We start from the raw sequence: 11,300 nt of genomic DNA on the forward strand, positions 1-11,300 counted from the left end.
GTAAAATGATGCGTTTTCTTTTATGCATTTGAGAGGAGGACCCATATTACAGAAGAGATTAGAAACTCCTGCTTTTTTTTTTGCGGTACGCGGGCCTCCCAGTGTTGTGGCCTCTGCCCGTTGAGGAGCACAGGCTCCAGACGCGCAGGCTCAGCGGCCATGGCTCACGGGCCTAGCCGCTCCGCAGCATGATGGGATCCTCCTGGACCGGGGCACGAACCCGTGTCCCCTGCATCGGCAAGCGGACTCTCAACCACTGCGCCACCAGGGAAGCCCAAAACTCTTGCTTTAAATGAAGGCCGTGTTTTCTGGTTTGGGCAATGCTGACACAGTTCTCTTTCACAAGGGAGTCCCTGCCGCACCCCCCCTCCTTCACATTTCTTATCAAGCAGTAAGCCCAGCTTGCTCAAGTATGTGTCAGTCATTGTCCCAGGAGCTTTCTGGGTGTCCTGCCTTTTGATGTTCATGGAGCATTTTGGGAAGCTCTAAGCTTTGGGTCTAGGCTGCTTGCGCCCCTGAAGAGCCAAAACAGTGACAGTTCTGGTTTTACCCAGGAGGAAGAGAGAGGGCTATCTCTGCTGGGCTTGGTTCCTTCACAGTTGACCACTTCCCTTCCTCGAGGAAAAGCCAGGCTCTAGGAGAATGTACGAAAATGGAAAGGAGGAGAGAGAAGTCGATGTGATCTCAGCCAGGGCCGGGGGCAAAGGATGTTTGGATTTCCCAGAGTTACATCTACTGCCTGGGTCAAGAGATTCCTTTTCCAGCAGGTATGATTCATCTATACCAGTGACAGCCACACAAGGATACCTATGTATGATAGGTGTGGGTACCTACATAAGATAATGTAGCTACATTAAAAGGTCATGACTATTTTTGACCCCCTTCTCTGATACTTGGCTTGAACTTCTGCTTCATAGTTCAGAATCATATGAAAGGGTAGTAAGAATATAGGAGTTGGCATCCAAGAGACTTGGGTTTAAATCCTGCCTCCATCCCTTCCCTTGCTAGCTGGGTGATCTTTCATTAATTTAGTAAATAATTTCTGAGTGTCAGCTATGTGCTAGACACAGAATACAGAGGTGAATGAGACAGGTTCCACCTCCTCTCATCAAACTTATTCCTTAGAGGAAGACACAAAGAATAATAGTGGTGGGGATAGAGATGAGGCCCCACCAAGGTAGGACAGTTGGGAAAGTCCTCTCTGTGACGTTTAAATTAATACTGAAAGCTCATATAGAGCTGACCATAAAGAGAGGGGAAAACCTTCTAAGTGGAGGGAACAGTTTGTGCAAAGGGCCTGAGGTGAGCATGAGCTTGGCTTCCTGAGAAACCAAAGGTGGCCAGAATTACTGAAACATGGTAGGAGGGAAAGACAGTGGTGAGAAGTAAGGTCAGAGAGGAAGGCAGGGGCCAAAGGGAAGGCTGCAGTTCAAAGTACAAGAAGCCATGCCAGTTCTAAGCAGGGGGAGAGTCACAGTTTGATATATGTATTTTTTTATTGTAGTTAAATATACGCAACATTTTAACCATTAGAAAGTATACAATCAGTAGCATTTAGTATATTTATAATGTTGTGCAAGCTTCACCACTATTCAATTTAAGAACTTTTTCATCATCTCAAAAAGAAACCCTGTACCCATTAAGCAGTTACTCTCCATTCCTGCCTACCTCCAGCCCTAAAGTACCCACTGATCTGCTTCCTGTCTCCATGGATTTGCCTATTTCAGACATTTCATATAAGCGGAATCATATAATATGTGGTCTTTTGTGTCTGGCTTATTTCACTCAGCATGTTTTTGAGGTTCATCCATGTTGTAGCACGTGTCACTACTTCCTTCCTTTTTATGGCTGACTATTCCACTGTATGGACAGACCACATGTTGTTTACCCTTTCATCCACTGACATAGTTTGATTTTACAAAGGTAACTCTGCTTGCTGGGTGGGGACTGGATTATAGAGAAGGCAAAAAAAGGAAGTAGAGGTGAGAGATAATTATGGCTTGAACTAGGATGTTGAGAAGAGGGAAGGAAAAAGGGCATGGGTTCAGGATCCATTTGGGATATATTGAACAGATGAGAAACTGAGGGATCGGACATGGAGGGTGAGGAAGAGGCTGGAGCCCCGGAGTGCACAGTGGTGCCATCACTGAGATGGAGAAGGCTGGGAGGGGAACAGGTAGAGGGACGTCCTAGTTGGTTTTGATAATGTTTGGTTTGAATTGTTTAAGTGGCAGTGTCATGAGGGCAGTAGGATTTGAGTCAGAGATTTAGGGTGTGATTTTGTGATAGAAGAACTATATATTCCGGTTTTTGTCCCTGGGCTCCTGGCCAGAGCTCCTAAAACTCTTGTGATTTCCTAAGTGATAAGAGTAATAGGAGCATCTTTCCTTTCTTTAAAAAAAATTTTTTTTTTTCCTTCTTGGCCACACCACGTGGCACATGGAACTTCCCCGACCTGGGACCCAACCCGTGCTCCCTGCAGTGGAAGCGCGGAATCAACCACTGGACCACCAGGGAAGTCCCAGGAGCATCTTTTATTTGGTTTTGCCCCCAGCTCCTGAGATGCTCTAGTAATTAAGGTTAAAGGAGCATCTCTTGCTATTCAAAATGAGCCCCTTTGAACCACACCTGAGTTTACATTAATGAAGTGACTTTGGAAAGCCCCCAAGGATGGGGGGCTGGTTGCCAGGGGAACCAGCTAAGGGGTTAGACGGTTGGAACTTTTAGTCCCCCACCTCTCTTGGGGAGGGGAGAGGGGCTGGAGGCTGACTTAATCACTGGCAAGGAAGGATGGCATCATCCAGATTGGTCTAGATACTGGCAAGGAGACCAATGATTTAGTCAATTACACCCGACATAATGAAGCCTCAATTAAAAATCCTAACTGAAAGGGTTCGAAGAGCTCCAAGGTTGGTGAACCTGTGGAGGTGCTGGGAGAGTGGTGTGCCTGGAGAGGGCATGGAAGCTGTGTGTTCCATCATCCAATACCTTGCCCTATGCACCTCTTCCATCTGGCTGTTCCTGAGTTGTATCCATTTATGGTAAACCCTAATTTGGAGTAAACAATTTTCTAGAGTCCTATGAGCCATTCTAGCAAATTATTGATTGAGGAGGGGATCAGAGGAACCTCTGATTTATAGGTGGTAAGAAGCACAGGTGACAACCTGGACTTGCAACTGTTGTCTGAAGGGTGGAGGGCGAGAGAGGGGAAGGTGTACGGGGCTGGGCCCTTAACCTGTGGGGTCTGTGCTAACTCCAGGCAGTTAGTGTCAGAATTGCTTGGTGTGCAAACCCCACACACTTGTTGAAATGAAAGTACTGAGTAGAGAGCAAAACATGGAGTTTTCCTTTTAGGGGGTCATGGGCACACAGCTGGTGTTGAAAACCATGGACGAGGTTGAGATTTCCCCCTCCCAAGTGTAGACAAAGTGGCCCAGGACTGAGCTAGAGATGGATCAGGTGAGGAAGAGGCTGCAAGGGAGACAGAGTAACCGGGAGGTAGAAGGAAAAACCCAGAGCGTGTAGGATCCTGGGGACCAAGAGGAGAATGTGTGGAGGATGGAGGAGTGAATGGTGTCAGATGCTGATAGGAGTGGGCTGAAGAGTGCAGAGAGGGAGGGAAGTGGAGGGAAGGCACTTGAGAAACCACTCAAGGAAGAATGAGCGCTCATGAAAAGGAGCAGAGAAACAGGGCAGAAGTGGGAGGGCTGGTAGGGCCCACGCTGGAGTCCCCCTGGCCTAGCACGGAACCTGGAATGTAGGAAGCTGCGTTTATTCAGCTCTTACTGTATGTCAGGAGAAGATGTGCTAAGCATCTTCACAGAGAAGACTGTGAGTTACACGGCCACACAGCTAGTAAGAGGCAGAGGTGGAGCACGAACCGTGCCCCAAACATAGGATTCTCAGTGGACTTCTCCGGCACCTGTGCCAGGAGCAGTGGGTGCCAGTGTTCAGGGGTCAGGTTCTCCAGTTCTCTGGAACCTTTCCTGTCGAAGTGGGTGAGACTTTTACACTGGGAAGAAGAGGACAGAAGGCACTATAAATACTTTCTGACTCTCACTGTGGTGAGCAGAACCTCAAACTAAAAGATTTAGCAGCATCGCTTTGTTCCACCTGCTGGTTACTCATGGAAACTACTCTTGCCCATGTGGTTCGGCCCTCCTGGCCAGCTGGAGAAGGTCCAACCAGATGGATGGGTCCCACGTTAGTCCAAAGGTAGGCTGACTCCCCAACTTCTCTCCACCCAGGAGATCAGTCTAGACCAATCTGGGTGATGCCATCCCTCCTTGCCAGTATCTGTTTCAGGAAAGGGCATATGACCCAATGCTCTGGCCAGTGAGACCTGAGGGGAAGCTTGCTCTTTCCAGGAGCATCGCAGGAGCCTGCTGCCTTTCTCCTTCCTCTGGTCCAGGTCTGGACCTAATGCCTGGACTGCACTCCTGCTCCCCACTTGAGGAGGGCAGAGTGAGGGGTGGAAAGCACCCAGGCCCCCGATGATGCTGCCGAGTCACCAATCTACTCAGCCCACAGCCACCTGCATAATTCTGCTTTTGAGAGATGACACATTTCACTATTGTTTGGGTGAGGATTTCTGTTACTTATTGCCAAGAACATCCGGCGCTTGTCCGCACTTGGACACTTGTTGGGTTTTGGCTGCCGCTTAGCACCCATTCCTGTTAAGGGAACTGACTCACCTGTTGGGTCCAGTCTGATGGAACTGTTCAAGGTGTCCCCCTCTTCTAACTGAGAGGTGGGCACGTGACCCAAATGGAGCCAATGGGAAAGAGACAGACAGCTCACATCAGGGCGGGGTCTGCAGTGGAGAAGTTCTGGGGTTGTTGGTGCCTGTCTGTGCCAAGCCTGGGTCCCCAGCCTTCCCTTCCTCCATGTGGGTGTCTCACTGCCTTCCGATAAACTCCCTGTTTGTTTCTGTCTGCCTGAGCTGGTCTCTCTCATTTGCATCCAAGGAACCCAGGCCAGGAGCTGAGGGAGAGAGAGATAGGGGAAGTTCCTGCTGTTAAGGTACAGTGTCCTCAGTGTGGGAGGTGGAGCTGTAAACATCCCCCTGGAATGTGTGGCAGAACAAGGGCAGGGAGCATGGTAACTGGGAGAAAATAACAGCCACCTGCATTGAGTGCATGCCTACTGCACGTCAGGCACTGTGTGGGCACATTCAACACATCTTGTTTAATCTCTGCAACAACCCTGTGAGGCAGGAACTCTGATGAGTTAGGATTAGGTCCTGCTGTCAGAGAAAGTCCGAAGTATCAGTGGCTTAAACAAGTCAGAAGTTATTTCTTGTGCCAAAGGCTGGAGGTGCCTTCGCTCCACAAAGCACCTTCCAGCTCGCTGCTCCACCTTCCTAGGGCCTTCATCGTCATGGTCAAAGATGGCAGCACCTGCGCTTCAGGCAGGAGGACGGGGGATAAACAAGAAAAGGACACTAGATGGGTGTATGCCAGCCATCTCTTCCGAGCGGCTTCACAGCACTGCTCCCACCCCATGGGGAGCCCTTGGTCCCAGGACACCCAGCTGCAAGGGAACATGGGAACTGCAGTCTTTATTCAGGGCAACTTGTGCCCAGCTAAAAAGTCTATGGTTGTTGAAGAAGTGGAGAGAGATCTTTGGGAAACGGCCAGTAATTCTACAGATGAGAAAAACAAGGCTCAGACATGTGAAGTCACTTGTCCAAGGTCACCCAGCCATGGGTGGCAAGGCAGGACGTGAACTCACTGTCCATGGGAGCTGTGGTTAGTCACACAGAGGAAAGCAGAGTCACAGGGCAGCTGCAGGGAGGAGGCCTCTCAGGGGAAGTGGTATTTAAGCTGGGTCTTCTCAGTTGGGAAAAGGGGAAAGAAGGACATTGTTAAGAGCCGAGGTCTAGAGGAAAGAAAATCATTTCTCGGGGTAGCATCTTATAAAGTGCACCCTGGTCACAGGTGTACCATCTCCAGCAATGGGGAGCTCATTACCTGTGAGACAGCTCATTGTATTTGGGCGTATTTCCAGTCAGACTTCTCCCTTAGAAAGCGTGGTGGCTACCTTTAGTGTTTCCCTGCTCGGCACTGTCCCCCTCCTTCTGGTAATGTCAGCCATCCCCTAATTTCAATCCAGGTGGTTTGAGAGAGGCTGACTCAACCAGGCCAGTGGGGTTCCATAGAGGACTCTAGCTGGAACTCTTCACTGAGAAGTCCTCTGCTGGGACTGCTATTTGCAAGGATGGGTAAGCCTGGACCTGTGGGCCATCATGCGGAGAAGGCCTGCCTGGGAGTTAGGCCAACACAGAGGAGAGCAGAGGTATCTGATGGAAAAATGGAGGCTGCATCCTGCTGTTCTCATTTGAGGCCCTGCATCCAGCTGTGCTCAGAGCCCTGGTCATGTCAGTTGTACAAGTCAACAAATTCCCTTTTTGCTACAGCCAGTCTGATTGGTATTCCTGTCACTGCCAACTAACAGAGGTAGAAATGTCAGCCCTCTTTTTATCACCACCTAGTAGGAGGTGGGGAGTATCTGTGTATTTTATGAAAGTAGTAGGGCTTACAGCAGAGTTTCTGCAAGTGTGGTCCATGAACCCCCAGTATCTGCATCACTCTGATACTGAACTTGATGAATGCACTTTCCTGGGTCCCAATTTCCAAATCAGAATCTCTGGAGGTGAGGCCCAGGACTCTGCATTTTGTCAAGCACTCCAGGAGGTTCTCGTGTCACCCAATCTGAGAAGCAACGGCTGAAACAGGTGACCTGGGATCCAACAAAGATCCTGCCACCAACTTGGACGTTACAAATCTCTTTAGATTTCCAGTAACAGCCAAACAGAGCCCTTCCCTTGACTCGTTGTTTCCCGGGTGCCCAGCAGAGTGCTGTGGAAATGCTTTATGTGTGCACCCCCCATGTAATCCTCACAACCACTGAAAATCTTTATTTTAAGGAAAGGAATGGAGGTTCAGAGAGGTTTATTGACTTGCCTAATGTCACTCTGTTGGTGAATTTAAAACCAGTTTCTGTATCCATTCATCCGATGATGGACACTTAGGTTGTTTCCATCTCCTGGTTATTGTAAATAGAGCTGCAATGAACATTTTGGTACATGACTCTTTTTGAATTATGGTTTTCTCAGGGTATATGCCCAGTAGTGGGATTGCTGGGTCATATGGTAGTTCTATTTGTAGTTTTTTAAGGAACCTCCATATATACAATGGAATATTACTCAGCCATAACAAGGAACGAAATTGAGCTATTTGTAATGAGGTGGATGGACCTAGAGTCTGTCATACAGAGTGAAGTACGTCAGAAAGAGAAAGACAAATACCGTATGCTAACACATATATATGGAATTTAAGAAAAAAAAATGTCATGAAGAACCTAGGGGTAAAACAGGAATAAAGACGCAGACCTACTAGAGAATGGAATTGAGGATATGGGGAGGGGGAAGGGTAAGCTGTGACAAAGGGAGAGAGTGGCATGGACATATATACACTACCAAACGTAAAATAGATAGCTAGTGGGAAGCAGCCGCATAGCACAGGGAGATCAGCTCGGTGCTTTGTGACCACCTAGAGGGGTGGGATAGGGAGGGTGGGAGGGAGGGAGACGCAAGTGGGAAGAGATATGGGAACATATGTATATGTATAACTGATTCACTTTGTTATAAAGCAGAAACTAACACGCCATTGTAAAGCAATTATACTCCAATAAAGATGTAAAAAAAAACCGTTTCTGTCTGTCCCAAAATCCCCACTAGTAAGCACCTTGCCAATACTACCTGCTCTATCTTTAGAATGAAAATAGAACTTTTTACATGCTGGGCACGTGGCCTTTTTACTCATGTTAGAAAAGGGGTCTTGATTCCTCCTTGCTCCACACCCCCACCCCCCCCGCCCCAACCTGCTAACTTCCCCGAAGCCCATTTCCACCCCGCTGGTGTCTGTCTTCTTTCTGTCCTCACTGTAATCCGTCCCGGGCCATGTCACCACCACCTGCTGCTTCCAGCAGTCTTTCTACTTTCACTCTTGTCTTCCTCAGACCTGCGCTCCCCACCCAGTACTGAGAGTGATTTTCACAAAATCATGTCTCTTAAAAAATATCACGGACATTCAAAAATTATACAGAATACTATAAAAACAGCCATGTCCTCACCACCAGGTTAAGGAATAAAGTAGTTTTCTTGAGTCACAAAGCTCAGAAACCTTCACTGGTTTTCCCTTGCTCTTGAGATTAAAATCCTGTGGCCAAGGAGGCCTTCCCTGCCTGGCCTGGGCCCTGCTCCACTGAGCTTCATCCGCACTCCTCTACTCTGCTCCTGCTGCCCTCCCTTGATTTCCTCTCCTGCACCAGGCTCCTCACTCAGGGCTGGCATGCCTGTTATTCCGCCTGTAGAAACGCCGGCCTGCCATGTGGGTGCAGCTGGCAGTGCCTTCTCATGCTCAAGTCTGTTGCAATGGCACTTCCTCAGGAACGCACCCCCAACCCCCCAAAGCAGGCCGTCCCTGGTCATCCCCCCGCTCACACTGATCCATACTATTTAGCTCTTGGCTTAATGCCTGTCTCTTGTACCAGACTGAGTTCCATGAGGGCAGGACTCCTGCCTTCCCAGGGCCTATTGCAGAGTAACTGCTATAGTACCTGGATGAAGAAAGGTATTCATGAAGTGTCAGCCTTTTGCAACCCCAGTAAAATATGTAACACGTATTCACCTGACAAACATTTACTGAGGGCCTACTATGTATTTGGCTGATCTTTATTTCATTAAAAAAAAAAAACCAGGGACTTCCCTGGTGGTCCAGTGGTAAAGAATCCGCCTTCCAATGCAGGGTACGCGGGTTCGGTCCCTGGTCGGGGAACTAAGATCCCACGTGCTGTGGGGAAACTAAGCCTGTGCGCCACAACTACTGAGCTCGCACACCACAACTAGAGCCCACGAGCCCTGGAGCTCGCATGCTACAACTAGAGAGAGAAAACCCACACGCCACAACTGGAGAGAAGCCCGCGCGCCACAACTAGAGAGAAACCCAAGCAGACCACGCGCTGTAACGAAAAGATCCCGCACGTCTCAACTAAGACCTGACGCAGCCAAAATAAAAAAGGTTAAATAAATAAAATAAATATTTAAAAAAAACCCACATCATTTGCCTTAATAATAATCTGTGCTTCAGTTTCCTTATTCATTAATAATATGGGGATCTGAGTACCTACCTTGGGCACGGAAAGACAGAATGAGCTAATGCAGGGACAGGGCTCAACGTGGTGCCTGGCACACACAGCAGCGGGGGCTATGAGGGCCAATATCGGGACAGGCACTGTTTTTTTTTTTGTATGCGGGCCTCTCACTGTTGTGGCCTCTTCCATTGCGGAGCACAGGCTCCAGACACGCAGGCTCAGCGGCCATGGCTCACGGGCCCAGCCGCTCCGCGGCATTGTGGGATCTTCCCGGACTGGGGCACGAACCCGCGTCCCCTCATCGGCAGGCGGACTCTCAGCCACTGCGCCACCAGGGAAGCCTGGCACTGGGTTTTATACCAAACAAAACATGGGCATCGCCCAACACTTGCTGGATTTTTCCTGGGCCATGGATAGAATATTCAGTTTCCTAAGCTGCACCAGTTTGTGCTGGCAACACTACTTCTTCTCTGCGCTCCCCAACTTTAGGCTTGGCTATTCATCTGGCAGGATTACAAAAGCAACTTCTCTGGAAGGTGCTGTCTTTCTATCAATGTGGGGGAATTCACTCCTCCACTGGTTGTTAATTCTAGCTGTTGGAGAAGGAAGTAGAGGGGGAAACAAGCACATTAAAACAATCTTCTCATAGAATTCCATCCAGTCTGCCACTGGAATGTATGGACTGGGTCGGAGCACAAAAATTTATGAAGGTTTCTTTTGGGAAACCCAAATACGTAAGTATTTGAATGATACAGCTGTTGATATTTGGTAGCATTTTAAAACCATTCTGTTGAGAAGCTGCTTTGTTTCCTATCATTGCACGAAATAAGTTGATGGAAAATCCAGAAGCCCATTTTGGCTGCAAATAACAGAAAACTCAATTCAAACAGGAAATGTGTCACTTAACTGAACTAGTCCAGTGGTTGTACAGGCTTCAGGTATGGTCTGATCAAGGCTCTGGCTCTGTTTCTCTGCTGTTCCTTGGCCTTTCTATTCTCCTTGGGTTGGTTTTTGTCCTCAGACTAGCTTCCCTCCTTGTTGCAAAATGTAGCAGTTCTAGACTTCACACTGGCATACCACAACTTAGAGGCCTTCTTGCCCCATACCCCCATCACAGAATGGTCCTGGGCTTCCTTCTGTTCTAATTAGACCAATCTGGATTGTCTTTCTATTCCTGAACAACATACTCTGGCCAGGGAAATACCATGTGTTAGGTGGCTTGGGTTGGGCTGACCATGACTAGACCAATTTTTCTGCCAATGAGTAGTGGGATTAATTGTGTCCCACTTTGGGCTCTATATACAGGAGAGGGGGAGGTGCAAGTTGGGAGGCAACTGTACTGTCCAAAAGTTGGGGAAATTTTTAAGGGTGAGCAACAGAGTTTCCCAAAGTAAACCTGAGAAGGGATACTTGAGCCCAGGGATGCATCAAACACTACTACCTCAGCCTGAAATTCCCATCCAGAACACCGTGGGGAAGGCCCTGTTGTTTTCCAATCATGTCCAATTTTACCCTCACAGAAATAACCCTGAACCCCAGGAAGGATGAAGAATCTGTTCTGGGACCTCTAATGTATGCTGAGGACATGCCAGCCATTCAATTAGTGTATTTTTTAAAGGAAAGAACTAAGGATGTGTTGACCTGTAATCAGAAGGCACTTACTGTCAAATCATTGAAACTTGGTGTCTGACACATGCAGACATGCACCCACGCACAAGTACACATGTGCTTATAAATAAAAATAAATGATCTAGAAGAACACAAGGGCAATGAAAGACCATGGAAAATTTGGCATCTCAATGGCCCTGGTTTTTGGTTTTAACACAGCACAGCACAGCCACCCTTCCTTGTCTGTGCCTGGTCTATGTGGCCCCGAGTCTACCTCCTGTGACATGGTGACTCATCAGGGCTCAAGGGGTGAAGTAAGGACACCTGTAACACACAGGGACACTGAGTCAGAAGTCACTGCCATGCAAACAAGCATTTCAAACCAGTCTACTCTCAAAGGATGTTGGTGGAAGGTAGGCAGTGCTCTCTTTGAAAGGCAAGTTAATATATCAAATTATTTAAAAAAATGCAAATACATTTACCCCTTGACTCTTCTTATGAACTTATCCCAAAGGCACTGGGCCAGTGACATGGAA

The sequence above is a fragment of the Delphinapterus leucas genome, chromosome 14 (assembly GCF_059928025.1).
Source record: "Delphinapterus leucas isolate spDelLeu-1000000601 "Yukka" chromosome 14, BTC_Dleu_Yukka2, whole genome shotgun sequence".
Taxonomy (NCBI): domain Eukaryota; kingdom Metazoa; phylum Chordata; class Mammalia; order Artiodactyla; family Monodontidae; genus Delphinapterus; species Delphinapterus leucas.